General features: G+C 40.9%; 1 protein-coding gene across 1 annotated transcript in view; it reads left to right on the forward strand.

Annotated features, from left to right (window-relative positions):
* Nucleotides 1–4898: 4898 nt before the first annotated feature.
* Nucleotides 4899–12503, forward strand: part of LOC132867407 (tubulin polymerization-promoting protein) — a 41878-nt gene continuing 34273 nt past the window's right edge. The window contains exon 1 of the mRNA XM_060900302.1: nucleotides 4899–5016. The gene's annotated coding sequence lies outside the window, so the exon portion shown is untranslated. The remainder of the gene's footprint in view (nucleotides 5017–12503) is intronic.

A 12503-nucleotide genomic window follows, 5' to 3' on the forward strand; every position in this document is an offset into this window, starting at 1 on the left:
ACATCTCATAATAATGAGATTATGACTTTTTCTATCTCATAATAATGAGATCTATTTCATAATGACTTAGTGTTTCATAACAATGACTTATTGTCTCATAACAATGACTTGGTGCCTCATAGTGACTTACAGTATTGTCTCATAATAATGATTTAGTGCCTCATAATAATGACAGTGCCTCATAACAATGACTTAGTATAATCATAGCAATGACTTAGTGCCTCATAATAATGATTTATTGTCTCAGAAAAATTACTTCGTGCCCCATAATAATGATTTAGTGTCTCATAGTAATGACTTAGTGTCTCATGACTTAGTGTGTCATAACAATGACTTATTGTCTCATAATAATGACAAATGGGCCTTTTCCACTACCCTTTTTCAGCTCACTTCAGCCCAACACGGCTTGTGTTTTGACTACCTCAGAGCAGCACGACTGAGCTCACTTCAGCCCTACTCAGCACCCAAAACTCGCACGGTTTTGGAGTGGGGCTGAAGTGAGCCAAACCGAGCCGAGTGGGGCTAGGGGCGTGAGGAGACACTCCCCTGTGCACTGATTGGTGAGGAGGAGTGTCCTCACATGCCCACACATGCCCCGCGAGCACGCTGGGAACCACCATCTGTGAACACTGTAAACCCGGAAGAAGAATTACGACAAATTATGCGCCTCGCCTCATCTATACGCTCTTGCCAGTATCTGTTGGTGTTGTCGGTGACAACAAGCCACAGCACCAAGACCAGCAACACTAACGACTCCATGTTTATTGTTTACTATCCGGGTCGTGAGACTACCGCTTAAAAGGTCACTGATGTCACTGTTTGCGCCGCCTAACGACATCACGTGACGTCCACCCACTTTCGCTAACTCCACCCAATGTGTCCACCCACTTCCAGCCAGCACGGTTCAGCGCAGTTGTAGTCGAAATGCAACCCCAACAGCCCCACTCAGCTCGACTCAGCCCAACTCAGCACCGCATGGCTCAGCCCAACTCAGCCGCGTTGGTCGTGGAAAAGCCCCATTAGTGCCTCATAACAATGACTTAGAATATCATACAGTGGTGCTTGAAAGTTTGTGAACCCTTAGAATTTTCAATATTTCTGCATAAATATGACCTAAAACATCAGATTTTCACACAAGTCCTAAAAGTAGATAAAGAGAACCCAGTTAAACAAATTAGACAAAAATATTATACTTGGTCATTTATTTATTGAGGAAAATGATCCAATAGTACATATCTGTGAGTGGCAAAAGTATGTGAACCTCTAGGATTAGCAGTTAATTTGAAGGTGAAATTAGAGTCAGGTGTTTTCAATCAATGGGATGACAATCAGGTGTGAGTGGGCACCCTGTTTTATTTAAAGAACAGGGATCTATTAAAGCCTGATCTTCACAACACGTTTGTGGAAGTGTATCATGGCACGAACAAAGGAGATTTCTGAGGACCTCAGAAAAAGTGTTGTTGATGCTCATCAGGCTGGAAAAGGTTACAAAACCATCTCTAAAGAGTTTGGACTCCACCAATCCACAGTCAGACAGAGTGTGTACAAATGGAGGAAATTCAAGACCATTGTTACCTTAAGCACACAAGTCGTTCTACCAAAGAATGGTTAAAGAAGAATAAAGTGAATGTTTTGGAATGGCCAAGTCAATGTCCTGACCTTAATCCAATCAAAATGTTGTGGAAGGACCTGAAGCGAGCAGTTCATGTGAGGAAACCCACCAACATCCCAGAGTTGAAGCTGTTCTGTACGGAGGAACGGGCTAAAATTCCTCCAAGCCGGTGTGCAGGACTGATCAACAGTTACCGCAAACGTTTAGTTGCAGTTATTGCTGCACAAGGGGGTCACACCAGATACTAAAAGCAAAGGTTCACATACTTTTGCCACTCACAGATATGTAATATTGGATCATTTTCCTCAATAAATAAATGACCAAGTATAATATTTTTGTCTCATTTGTTTAACTGGGTTCTCTTTATCTATTTTTAGGACTTGTGTGAAAATCTGATGATGTTTTAGGTCATGTTTATGCAGAAATATAGAACAATCTAAAGGGTTCACAAACTTTCAAGCACCACTGTAGCAATGACTTAGTGCGTTGTAACAATGACTTAGTGGCTCATAATAATGACTTGGTGCCTCATAATAATGATTTATTGTCTCATAATAATGATTTAGTGTCTCATAACAATACTTAGTGCCTCATAATAATGACTTGGCATATAGCAATGACTTAGTGTTTCATAACAATGATACCCCCACTCCAGGGGGGGGGGGTATACTGGTTTATTTGCCTCTGTCCGTCCGTCCATCCATATCTCCATCCATCCGAAACACCCTTTTTCTCAGCAACCACAAATCATAGCCACTTGGTACTTGGTACCAAACTTCAGCTTGGGGTTCTATACTGTGTATGTCGTTTTCAGGTCTGTTGCACATCGACTTCCTGTTTTCTGACTGAATGTATTTACGAATCATATAGGGTGGATTTACAAAATTTTCGTGACATTTTTCTCAGCAACTACAAATCACAACTGCTTGATATTTAGTACCGAGCTTCAGCTTGGGGTTCTATACTGTCTGTACTGTTTTCAGGTCTGTCGCACATCGACTTCTTCTTTGCTGACTGAATGTATTTACGAAACATATAGACACAAAAAGTGCGTAGAAACTTTGGGATGACTTCAAGACTTTTCAAGCAAGTCCAGTTGCTCTCTTCTACCAACCACAGATTACTATGTACCTGGACGACTGAGTATCTTCACAGATATGTTTCTACGCACTTTGGGATGAGTTCCCTTCGACTAGTGCGGGAGTATGAGAGGACTTCCAGAAAACTGGCAGACATCTTAGCCAGAGAGGATCGTTCTTTTTTGTCAGCCTGGAACGACCATCACTGAACAGAGGTGGGTGTCTATGACATCTATCAGCCACCTTCAATGCAGCCATCAGCATTCTGATTCGGATTCTATTATGATCCATGAGAGGATAAATACTTGATACTCCCTATTAGGCAGACAGAACTGAGGATGCCTTTTGGACGAGAGGCGAAACGTCTTCAAGACTTTTCAAGCAAGTCCAGTTGCTCTCTTCTACCAACCACAGATGACTTAGTCTCTCATAATGAGTCAGTCTCATAATAATGACTTAGTCTCTCATAATGAGTCAGTCTCATAATAATGACTTAATAATGACTTAGTGTCTCATAACGAGTCAGTCTCTCATAATAATGACTTAGTGCCTCATAATAATGACTTAGTCTCTTATAATAATGACTTAGTCTCTCATAATGAGTCAGTCTCTCACAATAATGACTTAGTGCCTCATAATAATGACTAAGTCTCTTATAATAATGACTTAGTCTCTCATAATGAGTCAGTCTCTCACAATAATGACTTAGTGCCTCATAATAATGACTAAGTCTCTTATAATAATGACTTAGTCTCTCATAATGAGTCAGTCTCTCACAATAATGACTTAGTGCCTCATAATAATGTCTTAGTGTCTCATAATAATGACTTAGTCTCTCATAATGAGTCAGTCTCATAATAATGACTTAGTCTCTCATAATGAGTCAGTCTCTCATAATAATGACTTAGTGCCTCATAATAATGACTTAGTCTCTTATAATAATGACTTAGTGCCTCATAATAATGACTTAGTCTCTTATAATAATGACTTAGTCTCTCATAATGAGTCAGTCTCTCACAATAATGACTTAGTGCCTCATAATAATGACCAAGTCTCTTATAATAATTACTTAGTCTCTCATAATGAGTCAGTCTCTCACAATAATGACTTAGTGCCTCATAATAATGTCTTAGTGTCTCATAATAATGACTTAGTCTCTCATAATGAGTCAGTCTCATAATAATGACTTAGTCTCTCATAATGAGTCAGTCTCTCACAATAATGACTTAGTGCCTCATAATAATGTCTTAGTGTCTCATAATAATGACTTAGTCTCTCATAATGAGTCAGTCTCTCATAATAATGACTTAGTGCCTCATAATAATGACTTAGTCTCTTATAATAATGACTTAGTGCCTCATAATAATGACTTAGTCTCTTATAATAATGACTTAGTCTCTCATAATGAGTCAGTCTCTCACAATAATGACTTAGTGCCTCATAATAATGACTAAGTCTCTTATAATAATGACTTAGTCTCTCATAATGAGTCAGTCTCTCACAATAATGACTTAGTGCCTCATAATAATGTCTTAGTGTCTCATAATAATGACTTAGTCTCTCATAATGAGTCAGTCTCATAATAATGACTTAGTCTCTCATAATGAGTCAGTCTCTCATAATAATGACTTAGTGCCTCATAATAATGACTTAGTCTCTTATAATAATGACTTAGTGCCTCATAATAATGACTTAGTCTCTTATAATAATGACTTAGTCTCTCATAATGAGTCAGTCTCTCACAATAATGACTTAGTGCCTCATAATAATGACCAAGTCTCTTATAATAATTACTTAGTCTCTCATAATGAGTCAGTCTCTCACAATAATGACTTAGTGCCTCATAATAATGTCTTAGTGTCTCATAATAATGACTTAGTCTCTCATAATGAGTCAGTCTCTCATAATAATGACTTAGTGCCTCATAATAATGAAATATTAAGTCAGAATTTTCATAATATTCTCATTATTATGACATATCTACTATGTGACTTTTTTTTTTCAAGTGATGTAAACGGGCTTCCATACACAGGAGACCAATATTTTCAGCACATTTTCAGTAAGGTACGATGTATAATTAAAAAAAAACGTTCCTGGTTCTCGCGAATCGATTCGCTCGAAAAGATTCGTTCAGACACAAACGACTCGTTCTCGGAACGCGAGCGGATCAGAGCGCGCGAGCTCCCTCCCTCACTCCCTCACTCTGGCTGGCTGAGGCGCGCGCGGAGCTGCTGCAGAGGAGGAAATGCGGAGTAAATAAAATCCAGGACGCGGCGGAGGAGCAGCAGCAGCCCGGAGGAGGAGCAGCGCGGAGGAGCACGTACCGTAAGCCTGTCTGCGCTTTCATGCATGCTTTTGGTGTGAGATTAAACGGCGATGCTGGAATGCACTGATGCTGTGGGACTGTATGTTGGACAGTGTTTTCACGCCGCTGATGCAGGAATGTGGGATGAAAAATAAACATCCGGGATATTTTTATGCATCACTGACAGCGACAATGTTTACAAGAAGCCATTTTTTTAAACATTCCTGCATGCTGGTTTCATTCTTACTGAGCGAATTTGAGGCGAATTGCTCGACTGTCGGCCAAGCTCGCGCGCGTGTTGACTGTAGTTGTTTACCTCACACGGTAAACAACAACAACAACACCGATTAAACGCGGCATCATTTTGTCCACCAAGACGCGCTTATGTAACACCTCGAGCAGTTACATCACCGAATGCCTTCAAATATCCCACGCATTCATAAATATTCATACAAGCTCATAAATATTCATGAATATTCAAACAACCTATTTACATGAATACATATCATTTGTGAAGTGAAATGTTTCAAACATGAAACACTCACTGTCCAGTCATCTCATCTCATCTCATCTCATCTCATCTCATTATCTCTAGCCGCTTTATCCTTCTACAGGGTCGCAGGCAAGCTGGAGCCTATCCCAGCTGACTACAGGCGAAAGGCGGGGTACACCCTGGACAAGTCGCCAGGTCATCACAGGGCTGACACATAGACACAGACAACCATTCACACTCACATTCACACCTACGGTCAATTTAGAGTCACCGGTTGACCTAACCTGCATGTCTTTGGACTGTGGGGGAAACCGGAGTACCCGGAGGAAACCCACGCGGACACGGGGAGAACATGCAAACTCCACACAGAAAGGCCCTCGCCGGCCCCGGGGCTCGAACCCAGGACCTTCTTGCTGTGAGGCGACAGCGCTAACCACTACACCACCGTGCCGCCCTGTCCAGTCATTTACTTTTTAAACCAATTTACAAAATAGCTGATTTGAGAAACATCCATCCATCCATCCATCCATCCATCCATCATCTCTAGCCGCTTTATGGGCAATTCCATGTAAATGTCAACCTCACCATGCAAAAATAAAGCAACATGTAATACATCAAAACCACTCCCAGAGATATCACCTAGACCTGTATTTTACAGATGTGAATAAGTTGAACCAATTTGTAACCAACCTAATATGTCACTGTCAGTCTTTCTTTCTTATAATGTAAAACCCAAGCTAAAATCAACTTTGATCATGTACAATTCTATATTATTCCCACAAGCCACAGAAGTGTATGCTAAAATCCACAAAACAGCAAAACAATAGCCATTCTAAATATTATTTAAGAACTTTGATAGTTTTAGCTGATATTTAGAGAGTTTTTCAAAGGGTTATGGTGGTTAAATTGCTGATTTTCTAAACATACGCCATGTCTATTTCAGACGCGTCACATCCATAACGGAATTTCGTCGCATCCATAACGCTGACTTTTCCTTCCGAAACTCTGCATGAAATACAAAATATTTTAAACAGAGATTTTTTAATATTCACCTTGGACCCCTCTATCAAATGGGTATCTCCATTTCGACATTAGGTTTACGATTTCACAGAGTTTGATAAAAATGTACAGTCACCCAAGAAAAGTGATACTTTTTCTGTCACATCCATAACGCATCTTTTATTGGCACTTTCTGGCATGCCCTAGATGTACTATGGGAATTGTTCTTGTTCTATCACTTCTCCAGTATGGTACAGCCTTAAAATATGCAACACCTGTTTAAATACTGGGAGACAATAAAACATGCACTGGGTCATTTGTTGCCATTTTGAGTTCAAGTGTCACGTCCATAACGCTGGAATTGCTCTTATCCTGTTCTACAGGGTCGCAGGCAAGCTGGAGCCTATCCCAGCTGACTATGGGCGAGAGGCGGGGTACACCCTGGACAAGTCGCCAGGTCATCACAGGGCTGACACATAGACAACCATTCACACCTACAGTCAATTTAGAGCCACAAATTAGCCTAACCTGCATGTCTTTGGACTGTCGGGGAAACCGGAGCACCCGGAGGAAACCCACGCGGACAGCATGCAAACTCCACACAGAAAGACCCTCGCCAGCCACTGGGCTCGAACCCAGGCCTTCTTGCTGTGAGGCGACAGTGCTAACCGCTACACCACCGTGCCACCCATTTGAGAAACGTGATATCCTTTATTTCTTGTGCAAGACCTGGCAAAAGGCGGCACGGTGGTGTAGTGGTTAGCGCTGTTGCCTCACAGCAAGAAGGCCCGGGTTCGAGCCCCGTGGCCAGTGAGGGCCTTTCTGTGCGGAGTTTGCATGTTGTCCGCGTGGGTTTCCTCCGGGTGCTCCGGTTTCCCCCACAGTCCAAAGACATGCAGGTTAGGTTAACTGGTGACTCTAAATTGACCGTAGGTGTGAATGAGAGTGTGAATGGTTGTCTGTGTCTATGTGTCAGCCCTGTGATGACCTGGCGACTTGTCCAGGGTGTACCCCGCCTTTCGCCCGTAGTCAGCTGGGATAGGCTCCAGCTTGCCTGCGACCCTGTAGAACAGGATAAAGCGGCTAGAGATAACGAGATGAGATGAATACTCAGTTTTGTGCAAGTCATAATGTGTCATTACATAATGACACATTCTGGTATAACATGCACTTGAATGAGACTGTCGGCTCTGGAATGAATGAATGAATGATAAGGAAACACGAAATAATGTTGTAACCAAAAAACTAACAGGTGAGATCTATGACCCTCAAAATACAAGGCAAGAATAAAGTCTGGACATTTTATTTATGAGAGACACTCGTGGAAAATAAAGTACGTTTATTATATGTTAAATTACAGGCATTTAGCAGATGCTGTTATCCAGAGCAGCAGTTTGGGGTTAGGTGTGGGCACTTCAGCCATTCCAGTTGGTCCAGGGAATCAAACCAGCAACCTTTTGGTCCCAAAGCTACTTCTAGGCCATACAGGACACTTTTTCCCTGGAATAAAAACACGTATTCTATTCCATTCTAGCGGGTTTCATTCATTTGGTTTGTTTCGCGTATTGCTTGTCCTACATGTATTACATCACTCTACCCAATAGAGAATGAGCGTTGAATATGGTTTACGATATTGCATGGTTGTCAAGACAACATGACGTCACACGTCGGAGACGTAAAACTTCCGAGCTAGCGAGCGACTGTGACAGTTTGTAAACAAACATGGCCGCCAGGTTTGTTTTGTTTAATACGGAAGATTTTGAGAGAATTTTGAAAGAGAAAGACATGTTGAACACCCGAAAGTAATGTGTATGTATTATAATAATAATATTGGCTGGCTTTTTTTGTGGTATATCAGATATATTCCATTCAGCTACTCATCTTTGATTCGTTCAATATCATGCTAGCTGAATGGGATATATCTAATATACCACTCAACACCAGCCAATATTATTTAATTATTGTACCTTTAGGGGTACAACAGCTTGTCACTGGGGCAGCACACTCTGAGGTACTTATTTGTACCCTTTAAATACTGCTTGGGAACATATGCATCCATCCATCCATCCATCCATCCATATGCATGTATCCGCTTATCCTGTCCTACAGGGTCGCAGGCAAGCTGGAGCCTATCCCAGCTGACTACGGGCGAAAGGTGGGGTACACCCTGGACAAGTCGCCAGGTCATCACAGGGCTGACACAGAAACAAACAACCATTCACACTCACATTCACACCTACGGTCAATTTAGAGTCACCAGTTAACCTAACCTGCATGTCTTTGGACTGTGGGGGAAACCGGAGCACCCAGAGGAAACCCACGGGGAGAACATGCAAACTCCGCACAGAAAGGCCCTCGCCGGCCACAGGGCTCGAACCCAGGATTGTGAGGCGACAGCGCTAACCACTACACCACCGTGCCACTTGGGAACATATACACCTTTTTTGTCCTAAAACGGTACACATGGTTACCTTGAGGTCTAATAATGAGCCCTAGGGCCTCATCTACATTAGTGTAGTTTGTACCTTGGGGGACAGAAATGGACTCCTACTGTACCCTTATTTCTGACAGTGTATATGTACTGTACACCGGGTTTGACACTGTGGTGGTAAAGCACTGCATTATTAAAATTTTGAGGGAAACAGGCCAATCTGAAATACACGAACTGAACAATGATGCTTCTTCTTTATCCCGATACAGCTCCTTGATTTTCTTACGCATTTATTTGATTGATGCATGTTCTGTGGAATTTGGAGTTCTGTGGATAATTGCTACCGAGTTTGGGCCAGATTTTTCAGGCCTGGGTTGCCGTGCAGTGGCCTGGAAAGTCACTGATCTCAACACAGTGCTTCTTGTTTTTTTGCATAACCAAAGCATGTGCCTCTTTATTTCAGCAAAAAATGTTGTGCTGTGTAGCCTAAGTTTAGAAAATCTTTTTGTCAGTCACACCTGGCAGTATGTTTATACACACAGGTGGCTGGATTCAAGTGCAAACTTATTCTGTATACAGACTAACAGGTGTCCGTGACTGACTCACATTACTCTGATTGACAGGATGAAATGAAGGGCATTGTCCAAACACAGACTGTAAGCACTATTACACTCCCACAGACTCCCAGGCACGGACAGGCATCGTCGGATTTTAAAGTGCTGATGGTGGATTAAAACCTTAGACAGCTGCACCACTTGGAGTTCTTTAGTTCGATGCTTAAAAGTATATGAAGGTAGACGAGTCATCTAAAACATATATCCATATTCGTCTAATCACAATTCCACTCAGAGTCTGACTTTATATAAGAACACGTGACCGTGACTAACAGTAGGTTCCGAAATTTTGGAACCCGTGTTGGTCCACAGGGACACCCGGACAGTCCAGCTTTTTTCTCCTAACAGCTGGGAGCTGAGAAAGAAAAACATTTGGACCGTCTGGGTGTCTCTATTTCCCAAAACAACACCAAGAGCTGTTCTCAATAACGGAAATTAGTGGCTCTTCTTGAATGATTACAAGTCGTACCACAGCTCTGATAAATTCTCAAATCTGATTGGTTCTCAAATCGCTGGTTTATATTAATGTGTTTGTGCCAAACATTATAATTTCTATAGTAACAATTTGGATCATGGATGCACCACATAAACACACTGCAAAAAATGGCCTTTCAAAAATAAGAAATAAAAGATTAAAACAAAGCATATTTGCTTGAATCAGGTGAAAAAAATCTGCCAATGGAACTAGTCAAATTTGACTTGGTAAGATTTCTTAAAGTAGGATGAAAAATCGAACCTGTTTTTAGATGAAATAATTCCAAAATAAGATTGGGGAACTTATTATGCGAGATCTGATTAACTCAAAATAATCAAAATAGTTCTTATAACAAGATCGTACTTCTTACATTTAGCCATTCAAGTCATTTTTATTTATTTCATTTTAAGGGTATTTCACTTAAATTCATGACAAAGTCTTAGCAGTAAAAACTGAATTTAAGATAAATATACTACTATTAGGATTGTTGAATTCTACAACTAAGCATTGCTAGCTTAAAAGATTCTCCTTTTGTGACCTGTAATTAGTAAAATACTCTAGATATGAGACCAGAGACGATCTTGAATCAAGTTGACACGTGTAGCATTGCAACAAGTTTATTTTTTTCCCATTTCAACATTCAAACATTAAAACATCTCTTAAGATTCCACTTCCCCAGGACCTCAGGCACCAAAAAAAAAAAAATAATAAAAAAAAGTCTACGCATTTTGACTTAGTGCTTACACAATGCCAAGCAACAGTGCATTTTGGGGGCACTGACTATTCATGTGTACGAGGGGTTTACAAGATCAGGCACAAAAAACAAACAAACAAACAAAAAAACACTGAACTTAACTCACAGCATTCCAAAAAGCCCTCACTAAAACGCCGTCCACTCACTCATAGCCTTTTTGAAGGCACTTGTCTGGTCTAGAGTATATATTTTGAAATGTATGAATTGTAATGAAAGATTCAAAGATTTCAATAAAGTTAATTTATTCCCAAAACAAGCATACTTTGTTTTTTTTCTTGAAACAAGATGAACCGCATTTGATAAATGTCCAAAATGTACTTACTTGTTTTAAAAAAAAACTTGTTTTATTTTCAAAGGTCCTCCAAATAAGACTTTTTCAAGACATTTTGTCTATACAAGATTTTCAAGATGGACTGTCTAAAAACTAGCCTTTCTAGCTAAATGAGGTTTTGCTTGTTGGGCAATTATGTCTTATAATAAGGGTGGCTAGATGTTCTGACTTGAAAATAGACAAATAAACTTCCTAAGATTTTTATTTTTTGCAGTGCAAATGTAATCGTTCGTATATTGAAGTTTTCTGTGAGGAGACGAATATTTATCATTTTTCAAAGGAGGCTCCAGTGTGTGTAAATTTGTAGTGCACTTCACTTACACGTTTTATACTTCATGCGTCTGCTACAGTGAAGTCTTCAAGACGGAGAGCTTTCTGCTTTTTCTGTAATATTGCACACACTTTTTTCCTTGTTAACTGAGCGAGAGAGGTTGGTGAGAGAAGAAGAAGAAGCCTTTATTTGTCACATGCACACTCAAGCACAGTGAAATTCATCCTCTGCATTTAACCCATCTGAAGCAGTGAACACATGTATGCGCACACACACACATACCCAGAGCAGTGGGCAGCTACGCTACAGCGCCCAGGGAACAGTTGGGGATTAGGTGCCTTGCTCAAGGGCACTTCAGCCCATGGCCACCTAATGTTAACCTAATGGTGATGATACACGGGGCAACTTTTTGGGCAATGTTGCCGAGCAAAGTTGCTGGCAATGGGCAACTAGGTGAGTCACAGGGCAACTTTTCAGGGCAACAACAGTTAGCAACGGCAGTTTACAGTTAGCTAAAAAAAAAATTGATGTCTTAATTTTTGCTGTGACCATTTAATCAAGCTGTCTGTTGTTTTTTAGAGCTTTGGTGAGGTAAATTCCTCCATATAGAATATTAAAATAACAACTTACCGGCGTAAAAACAGATGAGGAGTCTCTCCATCTCTTCACTGACACTGAGCGGCCGCCATATTTGTTTGAAATTTCTGATCCGAACCTCACCGGAGGTCACATGACTCGATACTCGCGTTCTGATTGGCTTATCTCAAAAAGTTGCCAGAGATTATCAAAACCATTCAGAAAGAAGCAATGTTGCCCAATCTCAATAGAAAAGAGTCAAAACGCAATTGCCCAGCAACATTGCTCGGCAACATTGCCCAAAAAGTTGCCCCGTGTATCATCACCATAACTGCATGTCTTTGAACTGTGGGGGGAAACCCATGCAGACACGGAGAGAGCATGCAAAATCCAGACAGAAAGGCCCCCATTGGCCACTGGGCTCGAACCCAGAACCTTCTTGCTGTTAGGCAACAGTACCGCTATACCACTGTGCCGCCCAAAGACTGTTATTGGTACTATAACAGAAGTGAGAACAAGAACTTATTCTATCCACATTCACTGGATATGAACAGTCGCACTCT

The sequence above is a fragment of the Neoarius graeffei genome, chromosome 19, assembly GCF_027579695.1.
Source record: "Neoarius graeffei isolate fNeoGra1 chromosome 19, fNeoGra1.pri, whole genome shotgun sequence".
NCBI lineage: Eukaryota > Metazoa > Chordata > Actinopteri > Siluriformes > Ariidae > Neoarius > Neoarius graeffei.